Raw genomic sequence first — 14,470 nt, 5'->3', positions numbered from 1 at the left:
CGATATGACAGACTAATGTAACAGAGCAGAGGACAGACCTTGTTACTTTGTCAACTCTAATTACATCTGATAATAATTTAATGAAACTTCTGTTCCAAAGACTTAATGTTATGGAACAAGAACGTAGGGAAGCTAGGGCTCTATGAGAGCAAAAGCGAAAGAGGAAGAGATATTAAGGGAACAACACCGTGAGCTCAAAGAGCAAGAACGAGAAAGAAAATTTCTAGATTTAATAAATAAAACATTTGTTGAGAGAGACAAAGATCTAGTAGACAAATTCAGTCAAATCTTGGTTAAAAGGGACAAGGCTAGTGTCGAACAGTTCAACAAAGAAATTGATATTGTCAAAAGCACTATTAAACATGTGGAAGATGTTCCAGTTCGGATTGATACTATGCAACAGGAAGTTAATAACTTAGATAAGCAGTTTAAGAGCTTGGCCATTACTGTGGATTCTATACAGGGCAATATGTAAAAAGATACCGAATCCCAAGTTCGTAAGGAAGTGGCTCAAGCACTCTGTTTAGAAAACCAGAATATCGAAAGGCCAGCAATGCGGTGTAATGAAACAACACGCATTGAGGATGCATGCAGTGTATCACATTCACCAGCAAGCAATTCAAAGACACCTAGGGAACGGATCTATGGCAACCAACGTGTTGTACTGCAATAGGTTACGCCACATCATAGGCCAAATTCGGAAACCGACTGTACGTGCTATCGTGACGGTGCAGCGCAGATTAACAATAATAGTACAGTACAGTTAAACGCATTGATGCATGACGAAAGCCTTATCAAGCACCGGCCGTATCATGTATTCAATGAAGACAATAAACGGGATATCCACCCAGTAGATTTCATTCCATACTTTAGGAGTGTACTACCAAAAACCTGGACAGAACAGTAAAAGATACAGCATGAAGTCGTTCATATTACTGGAGATTTTTCTTCTCTGTGGGCACTTGATGCCGCTGCAAGAGTTTTGACGAATCTGAAAATGAATTTTTAGAGGCAATTTTGGTCTGCGTCTATCCAAGAAAGATTACACAAAACAGTGTACAGTGCCGAAATGTATAACCCAAAGATGGCTACGCTAAGGAAATACTTTCAAAAATATATAAATATGGCCTATCACTAGTATGAGTCGGTAGCATCTAGAGATTTGTTTAGAGTTCTAAAAGCAAGACTACCAGTCACTTTTCGACAACAATTATTTAATGTCCCTGATACTGACATAAAGGAGTTTCTTAACATAACTGACTCATTAGATTTGGTACTGGAGGATGTAAGAAAATGTATTGAAGGAAGTGACAAGGGTAATAATAATAATAATAATAACGGAAAACCATCATGGAATGGGAACACAATGTAAGATGTCATGGTCTCCTGACCTTCATTGCTTACATATTCCGCCCTCACGATCATATTCCGCACATCAAGACGCTTCATTCGAACCCTAACTCGATAAGATAAAGTCAATGTTGTATGAATTTATGTAAACGATATGCAAATAACAAGTAATTCGCAAGTGTGCACTGAGGTTGAAATACTCAAGGCTGGCGTACACACACACATTTAAGACACAATGGTCACTAAAGCTTTTAGTTCAGGAGAGGCAACCACACGCGAGGCCGGTCCCTTCAGAGGACGAGTCAACCTATCTACGTCAACTGGCGACCGCCAGTAGAGCAGACAGCGTGAAAGGGAGAACGACCCCGTGTCCGGCTAAAAAGCAAATTCTGCTACATTGTGTGGGAGGGCCCAACCTACGCGTTCTTTACAAACATAGTACGCAGTTTCAGAGGTTTTCACAGGGAGACAGCAAACGCTGAACGCCGATGCTACAGATTTCCGGATTGGTCGTCTTAAACGAAACATCGTTCTCCTGTTTTAGAAGAGCAATGCTGATTGGCAGACGATATTCCTGACGCCTTGAGCTGAAGGAGTAATGGAAGAGACCAAAAGACATACCTCTTCACATCTGGCGTGGAGAGGGGCCGTTCCGTTGTTGCTCTTGGAGCGAGAACACGTAACTAAAGCGTTTGCGCTCGTACATGTACACAAAGAGTGGGGAACAAGTCTCTCATCAGTACTTCACTGGGAAAGCACCTCTGTCGAGAGCGAATCGGAGTGCGACTCTATATTGAGTCCCTGCGATTAAGCGTTGGTCACTGTGTTGGCCGCCACACTTATTGTGCGGTGTGAGCGGACAGAGTTATAATTAAACGCCTGCGAGCGAATTTTTGAGTGGCATCGCGGTGACTGGTTATCTGACTGGTGTACCACGCCAATAGTTAGACTAGGGGCGAATAGGAGTCCTTGACTTCATCAAGGTGTAGGGAGACTTTGATTGGCGGATGTCAATCCAGATGAAACGAGAGGTATCTTATTTGTCAGCAGTGAGCGACGCAGACAGCAGTCATCGCAACTTACGGTATTGTGCGCTACAGCTCTTGCGAGCCCCATATTTCCTCCACAAAAGTATGCTTCACTGCATTTCACATGCGACAGCCTCAACCGTACCTAGCAACATTCTAACGGATAATTATTGAAGTTGAGTAGGCACGGCTCTCAGCCGTTCTGCCAACTCAATAACAATCTTAAACATTGTATAGAAATTTCATTAGCGGATCCTGTCCTTAAGAGGTACCTTCAAATTCCGAAAAGAGCCCAGAAATAACGTGTTCGGTTCATAACTAAAAGTGCCATTGTGATTTCTCAGAATTTTTGGAAAAAAAAATAATAATTTTCGTTAGTTTCATGTTTTTCTTACACTAACTAACACTACTCCAGTACCCAAGTATCCCACTAGTTACGTAAGAAATTTTGTGAATTTTTGTGTCATTTCCTTACAGCGGACGACTCCAGAAAATATTTATTGCTGAAAGTTTTTCAGGCATTTCTCCTTAGAACGTTAGAAGCATCTGTCTGACTTCTGTAGTGGTGTGAGGTGGAAATTGCATCTTGCAGGAGCCCCAGGGTAAAGGGTACATCTCAGATTAATACATTGTGCAGAATGACAAAATAGCACCCACACGTCGCTCACAACACTGAACAAGGGCGATAACAGTCCTAGGAAAAATAAAAGTAAACAGCAGTCATACCATGCACATTCAGTACAGAATCTTTAGGTACCAGTCTTATTAGGACCAGATTTTATGTGGGTGAAGGAGGCAATAGTAGACCATGCCTGTGGGACATTCACCTTTAAATACCATCAGCAGCAGATGACTATGGAGGTCTAGTGTGAGTATGATGCAGGTCATTCACTGATAAGGAATTTGATTTTTTCCATTGGTGTTCCGAAACTGCTCATGTTGGAGTATGAACAAATGAAATTCTGTCGTACGCATCAGGATAATGATGCACTCCGTTCCACGACTGTCAGGAAAAGGTAAATGAAGCAAAAAACATTGAGGAATTTCAAGCTAAACAACTGACAGAGTTATTATCTAAATACCCTGCAGTATTTGCAGATAAGCAAAAGGATATGCCTATGATATGCAGGTGTAATCACATAAGACCTATTGTCGATCATGTTACTCGGTCCCCTGGACCAAAAAGGAAGAGGTCATGAAAGAGATAAGGAAGTTGGTGGTCTGGTGTACAATTGAGACATCCATTTCCCCTTATAGTAGTCCTTGCTAGCAATAAGTAAAGCAGATAAAATTATTAGACTGGGTCTTGATCCATGGGACGTTAACAAAATTATTGTACCTGTGCAAACGAAACCCGAAAGTTTAGAGGAGCAGATCCAGATGTTTTATGGAAAAACATACTTAAGCTCTTCAGATCTGAGATCGTCATTCTGGCAAATCATGTTGTCAAAGCAGTCCAGACAATATACAGCATTTGTATATGGAGGGCAATGTTATCAATTTTGTGTCCTTCCCTTCAGCTAAAATATAAATGCCATTCAGGGAATTAAACAGATTTATCTGGACCTACGCATCTAATAAGCAAACAAAATGGATTGAATATCTAAACACTTTGTAGAAATATACAATGATTTACGACTAACGGGATTTACGCCAAAAGAGTTAATGGGTAATAGTCAGGAGAAGAACAAATGGGCTAAGACTATATCAAAGTGGCAAAACGAAGATAAGTCACACCAAGAAAAAGTGGATATAGCGTTACGAAATATTACTAGGCAAGCAGAACTCCATAAAATGAAGTTCGACAGGAAATTAACCAACCGACAAGAATATGCTGTAATGAATTAGTGCTGATTTGGACACATGCCAAGGCATCACTTTTAAAGAATCAGAATAAGAAGTGGTACCTGCTGTGTACAGGTCCCTACAAAATCAGTTTATCCCACAAGAGGGATGTTACTTATTAGCAGAAGTTAACACCGACAAAATAGAAGGGTTGTACTGCCACAGAGATTTAGAGACCTTCACTCAATGGTAATAACTACAGAAGTGATGTAAATAACATTTTCCTGCCAAGTGTTGGTACACTGTCCTATACTTTCAATAAGTAATGTTACCCATATGAATGATGATGAACATAATAAGAGTTTGTATAGAAGCGGCTATGTACTGAGATCATCACAGGTCTGATCTGATCTGATGATGATTGATGTAGAGGATCAACCTAATAAATGTCAATGTTTATGTGATCCTTGTTAATTTGTTTTGACATAAGCCACAAAATGTAATCAATTAACAAGGTCGCTAATTATGTTAAAACGAAACTGATATAGCTTTTGTGTGAAATGTAAAACCACCGGCAGTGAATTGGACAGGGAAACATGTCTAACTAAAAACTGTGTAAAGAAGGTGAGATAGACACGTGATAAACTGTGAATTTTTTAAATAAAAAATATCATAACTTACAAAATGATTTTATGGACGCTCATAGAGTGAAATAATATTAGTTGCGACGATGAAAGACACTGATTTCATTTAACAACTTAAAACAGTATAAAATGCCTGACCTTTACTTGTGCAATCGCGTCTGTGCTGTGTGAGTAAGATATCTGAATCAGACTATACCTGCTGTGGCGCACCAACAATGTGAGCTACGTCACTGGGTCTGTTGTGTCACACAGGAATGTTTATAAAGTGCTGACGCAAACAAACTATCATGATAGACACCACAAAAACTAACTGGTGCTGTGTCGATTACAAAATATTATAAATAAATAGTGGATCACTGCACTGAAATGAGAGGACAGTGTTACGATTCCAGGGCACATACTGAGTTGTATATCGAGTGAATGTGTGCATGTAAAAGCGAACCCAAATCTAACCGTTCTTTTGCAGAGCACCACCGATATATGACATGTATACTAGCACTAATTTTCGACTTTTATGAATCCTTCGTGAACGAGAGGGAAATGGGAGACGACAATCCTGACCTGTTTCACTGCAGCATCTGGTCCGCTGTGTGGCGGAGGGTACTTTGAATATATCGGTTCTCCCTTCAATTCCAGTCTCGTATTGTTCATGGAAAGAAAGATTGTCGGTATGCCTCTGTGTGGGCTCTAATCTCTCTGATTTTAATCCTAATGGTCTCTTCGCGAGATATACGTATGAGGGAGCAATATACTGCTTGACTCCTCGGTGAAGGTATGTTCTCGAAACTTCAACAAAAGCCCGTACCGAGCTATTGAGCGTCTCTCCTGCAGAGTCTTCCACTGGAGTTTATCTATCATCTCCGTAACGCTTTCGCGATTACTAAATGATCCTGTAACGAAGCGCGCTGCTCTCCGTTGGATCTTCTATATCTCTTCTATCAACCCTATCTGATACGGGCCCACACTGGTGAGCAATATTCAAGCAATGGGCGAACAAGTGTACTGTAACCTACTTCCTTTGTTTTCGGATTGCATTTCCTTAGGATTCTTCCAATGAATCTCACTCTGGCTTCTGCTTTACCAACGATAACTTTATATGATCATTCCATTTTAAATCACTCCTAAGCCTATTCCCAGATAATTTATGGAATTAACTGCTTCCAGTTGCTGACATGCTATATTGTGGCTAAATGATAAAGGATCTTTCTTTCTATGTATTCGCAGCACATTACACTTGTCTACACTGAGATTCAATTGCATTCCCTGCACCATGCGTCAATTCCTTGCGGATTCTCCTCCATTTCGGTACAATTTTTCATTGTTACAACCTCTCGACATACCACAGCATCAGCCGCAAAAAGCCTCAGTGAACTTCCGATGTCATCCACAAGGTCATTTATGTATATTGTGAATAGCAACGGTCCTACGACACTCCCCTGCGGCACACCTGAAATCACTCTTACTTCGGAAGACATCTCTCCATTGAGAATGATATGCTGCGTTCTGTCATCTAGGAACTCTTCAATCCAATCACACAATCGGTCTGATAGTCCATAAGCTCTTACTTTGTTCATTAAACGACTGTGGAGAACTGTATCGAACGCCTTGCGGAAGTCAAGAAACACGGCATCCACCTGGGAACCCGTGTCTATGGCCCTCTGAGTCTCGTGGACGAATAGCGCGAGCTGGGTTTCACACGGTCGTCTTTTTCGAAACCCATGCTGATTTCTACAGAGTAGATTTCTAGTCTCTAGAAAAGTCATTATACTCGAACATAATAATTGTTCCAAAATTCTACAACTGATAGAGACATAGGTCTATAGTTCTGCACATTTGTTCGACGTCCCTTCTTGAAAACGGGGATGACTTGTGCCCTTTTCCAATCCTTTGGAACGCTACGCTCTTCTAGAGACCTGCGGTACACCGCTGCAAGAAGGGGGGCAAGTTCCTTCGCGTACTCTGTGTAAAATCGAACTGGCATCCCATCAGGTCCAGCGGCCTTTCCTCTTTTGAGTGATTTTAATTGTTTTTCTATCCCTCAGTCATCTATTTCGATATCTACCATTTTGTCATCTGTACCACAATCTAGAGAAGAAACTACATTGCAGTCTTCCTCTGTGAAACGGCTTTGGAAAAAGACAGTTAGTATTTCGGCCTTTAGTCTGTCATTCTCTGTTTCAGTACCATTTTGGTCACAGAGTGGCTGGACATTTTGTTTTGATCCACCTACCGCTTTGACATAAGACCAAAATTTCTTAGGATTTTCTGCCAAGTCAGTACATAGAACATTACTTTCGAATTCATTGAACGCCTCTCGCATAGCCCTCCTCACACTGCATTTCGCTTAGCGTAATTTTTGTTTGTCTGCAAGGCTTTCGCTATGTTTATGTTTGCTGTGAAGTTCCCTTTGCTTCCGCAGCAGTTTTCTAACTCGGTTGTTGTTCCACGGTGGCTCTTTTCCATTTCTTACGATCTTGCTTGGCACATACTCATCTAATGCATATTGAACAATGGTTTTGAACTTTGTCCACTGATCCTCAATACTATCTGTACTTGAGACAAAACTTTTGTGTTAAGCCGTCAAGTACTCTGAGACGCTCTTTTTGTCACTTTTGCTAAACAGAAAAATCTTGCTACCTTTTTTAATATTTCTATTTACGGCTGAAATCATCGATGCAGTAACCGCTTTATGATCATTGATTCCCTGTTCTGCGTTAACTGTTTCAAATAGTTCGGGTCTGTTTGTCACCAGAAGGTCTAATATGTTACCGCCACGAGTCTCTGTTTAACTGCTCAAGGTAGTTTTCAGACAATGCACATAAAAATATTTCACTGGATTCTTTGTCCCTGCCACCCGTTATGAACGTATGAGTCTCCCAGTCTATATCCTGCAAATTAAAATCTCCACCCAGAACTATAACATGGTCGGGAAATCTACTCGATTTATGTGCCGAACCTCAGCCAGACGTGGCCCGGGAACGGAATCCATGTACCGCAATGTGCGTTCGAATCGTCGATGTTCATGTGTCCTGCAGTTCACATGTCGACGCGCAATTTGCTGCATTCTTCATCGACCCACGAGCCGAGTGATCCACCGTCCTGGGTGATTTTGTTGTGTGATCGAGCGACACCCACGCCTCGCTCTTCCTAGATTATCGTTGCTGCACGGAATACTTGTTAAGGCACCAACGGCTTCCGTGTTCGTCTTCTCTAAGTTCTGCTTTCGCATTACATTCCGCAATCTTTTCGTTATGAGTCGACTGTTTCGGTGTCCCGATGTAGTTTTGCTCACTGCTTTCGACTTCTCTTAACCCCAAGCCACCACTAGCCGAAAATTCCGCACTGCAATCTGTCAATCTGCAGAGCTCGATGAAGGCATCGCGGTCGTTCCTCAGCTCATGAAACGGCCGAATCTGTAGTTGTTTCCAGATCTATCCCATACAACGGCCTCCCGGAAGCTTGGATTACAGGAGTACGCCACTACTCTTCTATACAGAAATCTGTTGCGCCTTTTGCCAGTTTCTTGGGACTTTCACTGGGCGAGAGATTTGCGACAAATGCAAGCTACGTAAGGGGTCAATGTCGCAGGGTACTCTCTGTAAAACAGAACTGGAATTCCATCCGCGCCTGGCGACTTATTTGTTTTCAACTCATTCAATTGCTTGTCTTCTCCAGAGATGCCTATTTCTATGTCCATCTTGCGGAAGCCTGTGCGACAATCAAACGACAATATTTTATGATCCCCCTGTGTGAATGATTTCTTTAGACCCTTTGCTTTTTCTGTCTTCTATTGCCACCCCAGACTGGTCGACGTGCGACAGGACTGAAGCCTTTAATTCGCTTAGTGGTTTTTACGTTACACCAGAATTCTCTCGGTTTCTCAGCAAGATCTTTCGCTAAGGTACGACGGTGAAAGTTGTTGTGTGCTTCGCACATTGAGCTTCTTACGGAAGAACGAAATTTTTTTTTTTAACTTTTGCGTCTAGATATCTGATGTCCTTTTTGAGCGATAGTGCAGCAATATCTGTTTCCTGAGTATTTTACGAATTTGATTATTAAACAACTGAGGACCTTTTCCATCCTTCATCCACTTACTTGCTACATATGTCTCCAGAGAGCGATTTAAAATCAGTTTAAACTTGGCCCATAATTCACTTTCGTCCATCATATTCGAGCTAAATGATGTTTGTTCATTGTCTAAGTGGGACGCTAACAATTGTTTACCCGCCTTTCCTAATATAAATGTTCTCCTAGCTTTCTTACTGGAGTCATTTACTTTAGTAACCCTATTTCTGCCACCCATCCGTAGGAACTGAGGATGGCCTCAGAATTCAAAAGACAGTTGCCAACTGTGGCGGCGTGAGTCACAACTGGCAGACTACTGCACTCTGCACCCTTGACAGTCGCAGGAACATTTTGGGAGACGCCATCCCCTTCCCCCTCCACTTCCTAGTAATACATCGAGTGCATATTGGAATTCTCTCCATAATCCGCTTAACATTGGAGTTTCCGATAGGTAGTAGATCCCTCCCTCCGTGTGCGTGCTTGGCCCCTGCTGAACGAGTGGCCACCTGTGCGTTCATAGGGTGAATGGGCGAGGCCAGACGGCTGGTCTCAACATTGACTCTCCGCCTCGATTGATGTGATCGTGTACCAGCCCGCCATACACCCTGAAGTCAGCGTGGACCCCCGCGTTAGGTACATGGAAAGTGCCTCGACGGCAGAACCCATGGGCAAAATAAGAGACACTGAAGCTTCCCACGCATGCCTCAGTTTCTCCGCTACCGCCACACCCTCAGGCTGGTTATGGTCGTAAGTGTCTTCAGTGTTCGCGAACTGCGTCCAGCGCCCTCACACTGCACGCGTACGCCCTATCCATCCCACTGCTATTAACTTAAGAATTTAATTATGAAAAAAGGAGAAGAAGTTAAATACCTGACTTGCTAGTATCCTGGAGCTTCACCCAAGAATGCTTTTGGAGTTTTTAGGCTGGCAGGAGCTATTTCATTCAGCAGGTGCGCCGTTAAACTGCATGGTGGCTGTTTCTATAGTTTGCACATTTTACATTTCTATAAGGCTCGTAACTTCAGTGAGGTTCAATCCCCAATTATTGTAGGGAGTTTTAGGATGTCTCATTAAAAATATTGGCTTGAGTTAATAAGTTGCCAAACGCCGACTTGATTCTTTCGCCTGTTCCTAAAAGCGTAAGAATAGCTTGTGCAACGTAGTTAAATGATGAAGTTATGTGTACATTGACAAGGGTGGTTCTCTAAATCTCATCAGGTTGCCTCAGAGTGATTGCTTGTACAGATGCTCGTGTACTCGTCAGTGTGCCGGATGTTGCTCCGGAATTCAGTACCCAAACGTTTTAATTTGGATACATCTGTTAGATGTCTGTTTCTGTGCTTTCGTACCCCCCTGACTACGTTCAAGATGCCGAACTTTCTTTTATTTAATTGAGCACCAGATGCAAGTTCATATGTGCTAGCAGTCTGAAGAGCTTGTGTCAATTCATCTTCGTTCCCAGCCAGGAAGCCTACATCCCTGCTTAAGCGTTACATACTATTTTACGGTCATTTTTGCCCAGTCCTTGTAGCCGTTGCGTGTCTAGAGGAGAAGTGCCTTGCTATTGCGAATAGTGCCATTGATAGGGGTCAGCCTTGTGGTACGGGTGTGTTCATCTCAGTAACTTTACTGAACAGTCCGTTTAGCATCATTCGTCATGTGCTGCTTCTTAATATTTTTTGTATAATCGGCGTGATTTGTGACGGAAATCCATGGCTTCCATTCTTTCGAGATGGTACTGATGATTTACTGCATCAAACGCTTGCTCGAAGTCTGATGATGCTCATTTTATTCGACAGACTTCTTCAGCTGACATTTTATCCCTACATTTGCTTACATTCTGATAGATATTTCTGTCTTCGCCTACACATGTTTGGTACGGGACGGTTACTGAATTCGTCACATCCTTCATTCTTCTTGCCAAATTTCGGGCCATTAACTTCTAAACATGTTGAGTAGTGTGACTGGACGTATGTTTTCAATTCCTTTGCTAACTCAGTTTTTTTAGGACTATTATTCTTTCCGGAAATTCCTTAGGAATGCGAAGTTCCCGTTCATGAGTTCAATGTACATGCATAGCTACTTTAATTTTATTTGTGGCCAGAGTACTTGGCAGAATCCTACCGGGATGCCCTCAGGTCCTGGCGATCTGTTTTTAGGACTCCGTGCTACGTCATTTTTAAGATCGTTCTCTTCTACTCGTACCTCCGTTGTGAAATATTCTGTTCCCTCTAACCTTATTCGACCTTACATGTTCCTTGTGAGCTCTTGCCGCTCTTTGTCGACGGTGTATTTGTTGGACATTAGGTGTCAGATCTGTTTGTGAACTGCGTCGTGGATCTCGTTCTGCCCTGTAACAGTTTGTCTATCAGTCAGCTTAATTTCTGTCACTATTTTCGTGTTCCCCCTCTTATTCTTATACATGATATACTGATGGTTCTTCACCCACTGTGACATTGCATTCTCTCTTCTATTTTACAACCTTCTCACGGCTGCTGTTTTAGAGCTACTAAGATTTCGCCTTGATTTTCTGAATCCTTGCATAATTCCCTATTACTCGCGGTCCAAGGTGTACAACTCTCTAAGACAGTTAAAAACTCAGTCGTCTTTTTACGCCATGTATTTTTGTGTCGTGAATATTTAATCAGTATTTTTCTTATCTTGAGTTTTGCACATAGCTTACATCAATGTACGGCAGAACTGTAGAATGGAAATCTGCTTTCACATTCATTCCAAGTGTAACCAAACGCCGAGCGGCATTCATCGTCTTGTAAGATATTGAGTTTCCATATGTGACTAACTTGTTAAGTCATTTATCTCAGCAAATTAACTGTGGCGATATACGCAGCATGAACAGTGAAACTAGTGGGCCACACTTCAGACTGACGGAGTTGGTTCATTACATCGTATGACACACAAATCCTGTCCATCCCGCTTGTTGAATTACTGATACAGTAAATACAGCCTGGCGCTGCACCGTAGGTATGTTCCCGCGTACCGATTAAGTGCAGTTGGTGGACTATACACTTTAGTTCTATAGATTTATTAAAATTCGGTGTCTGATCTTTTGGGCTGAGACCACAAGTAAAGTCACTGGCTGAGATTATGTGACCTTGATGACTACGGTATAGACGAACGATTTCACTTTTAAGAAATTCAGCTCTAGTGCGCCTGAAGTTGTTACTGGAGAAATTTTTCGTTGCTTTCTGCTTGTTGTTGCCAGACAGTGCGTAAACACTGGTGATGCGGGCGTTTGCAGTAGTTACTTCTATCCCTCTAGTATTTGCCAGATTTTCTGTTTGTGTGATATGGACGCCTCGCTTCTTAAGAACGGCGGTTCCCACTCAGCCTGGTTGTGGCGCTGTACCCACGGGTTTCCTTTGACTTAAACTCTGTTGAAACGGTAATACAGTCAATCTCGATATAACGAATTTCATGGGACCATGAAAATCAAATTGTTGTACCAAGGTTATTGTCATAACTAGGTTTTGTTATCGTGACGTGAAGCAAGGAGCCATGATTTCGTGCTGAGAAGTGCATTACAGTAGTACTTTTCTGATGAAAAACAACATTAAAAGACAAATAATGAAACAAATTTTGTCCCCTTCATTTATTAATACTGTACCTGCATAATATCTTACTTTTTCATGCAGAAAAATTCACAAATTTTCCTTTGTTTCTTTTTTCTTAAAGATTCTCTTATGAATATTGTCTTTATCTCCTCTAACGCGATCAACCGCTCCGCTGAAACACGGGGGATTGAAGATGCTACGTGCTGAGTGGTTTCCAACTAACCTATTCGCTCCATCAGATGAGGGGAATTAGCACTTACCACACCACTGTCACCGTCAGAATCTTCAACAGGCGAATAAACTTTTAACTCCTCAATGATAGATTCATCATTATATGCTTCAAACACCAACGCCTCATCATCCACTGACAAGTATTCAACTACTGATGCATCTATGGTTTTACCAGTAACTGCTGAATAAATCACCATATGACTTTGAATATCATCCTGCGTTATTTGATTCACCACAAAATTCTCACCAACATCTACACTTTCGGAAATTCTTGCATTTTTTTCAGCAGTTCACAATCACATTCGGCTGTACACTGTTCCAGGAACTAGCAATCACATTGAAACTCTATGGTTTGCTTACCTTTCTTTCAATGATTGCGATGACGTGTTAAAATAAACGTGAACGGCATTTTATCTTAATGTTCTCAGTTATCCCCATATATAGTGGCTGAAGGATCGAATTATGGTTCGGGGGGGGGGGGGGGGGGAAGTAGCATGTTGTTCTTCCCCCCGTTCAAGGTTCAACGTTCTTCAACGCTGACATGTTGTTATGCTCACTACAATTATCCACCATCAATGTAATTTTCTTATTTTTCGTTGACATGTCTTTATCAAGCGAAAGCAGCCTCTCACTAAAAAGAGTAGACGTCATCCATGATTTTCGATTTGGAGTGTAATTGACTGCAGTAAAAGAAATCATATCTGCAATACAACTGTAGCAAAACATTACAGTGAAGCTACGCTGTGCTGAATTAACTTATAAATTAAGGGAAGGTTAAATAAAATGTAGGTACCCTCTTTCCTGGTAAGCTTCTTACATTTTCAAAGCACCGTTGGTTTGCTGATTGTCCGATCACCAATGGTGTCAATTTCTGTGTCCCTGACGCGTTGCTGCAGACAAGAACAGAGAGGCGTACTTTATACTGTTTCCCTCCTTTACACTTTTCTCCTCTAAAGGCCATGGTCTCCTCTGGCATCAGTTGATAAAACAATCCCGTCTCATCTGCGTTGTACACATTTTCAGTACTGTATTCTTCTAAAAAGTTTACACGTGGTGTTTATCCTATAGAATTCTGCATCACCTAAAGGTGCTGGTTTTTCTTCTCCTGAAATCACTTTAAAAATGATCCCATGCCTGTCCTGAAATTTTTGCAACCATCCATTACTTGCCTTAAAATTAGAATCGCCAAGCAATTTAGAGAAATCTAAGCCTTTTGACATATCAACGGACCATTATTTGGTACATTCTGCGCACGCATCTCATTAAGCCACCGCAGTGTAGTAATGTCTACATTGTCAACAGCAGCCCTCTTCATCCTTTTCCTTGAAGGATTTAATTTGCTGCCTGCAGAACTTTCTTCAGTTTCTTTTCGTTTTTTGAGGAATTTAGTTAACGTTGATTATTCGAGACCATACTTCGTCGCCAGGTCTACTTGTTTCATTAGGTTATCAATGTATTTGAAACCCTACATTTTTGGCTTCAACCTTGTTTCCGAGTTCCAGGCATTGTCCAAATCGTAGTGAAGTCCAAAGCATTTGCATCAACTAAAAATATTCACCGACTGCATAAATCACGAAGAAAAGCTGCATATGAGCCCAACGAAACACTTCTGTCTGCTACTGTATCTCAACAATGGACAAACTAAACACTCGTTCAAAGAAAGGAACTCTCTGACGTTTGCTGCTCAGTACAGTTCGCCCGCGTGTGTACGCTGTTCTTATGCCGCTAGACTTTAATACAGTACTGTAGTATGTCGCGAGGCTTCTGGAAATACAGCGCCGAAAGTCTAGTAGCT

General features: G+C 41.7%; 1 pseudogene; it reads right to left on the bottom strand.

Annotated features, from left to right (window-relative positions):
* Positions 1-7,758: 7,758 nt before the first annotated feature.
* LOC126261363 (5.8S ribosomal RNA) lies at positions 7,759-7,913 on the bottom strand (annotated as a pseudogene).
* Between the last annotated feature and the right edge of the window lie 6,557 nt (positions 7,914-14,470).

The sequence above is a fragment of the Schistocerca nitens genome, chromosome 5, assembly GCF_023898315.1.
Source record: "Schistocerca nitens isolate TAMUIC-IGC-003100 chromosome 5, iqSchNite1.1, whole genome shotgun sequence".
NCBI lineage: Eukaryota > Metazoa > Arthropoda > Insecta > Orthoptera > Acrididae > Schistocerca > Schistocerca nitens.
This window is presented reverse-complemented; position numbering and strand designations above follow the sequence as displayed.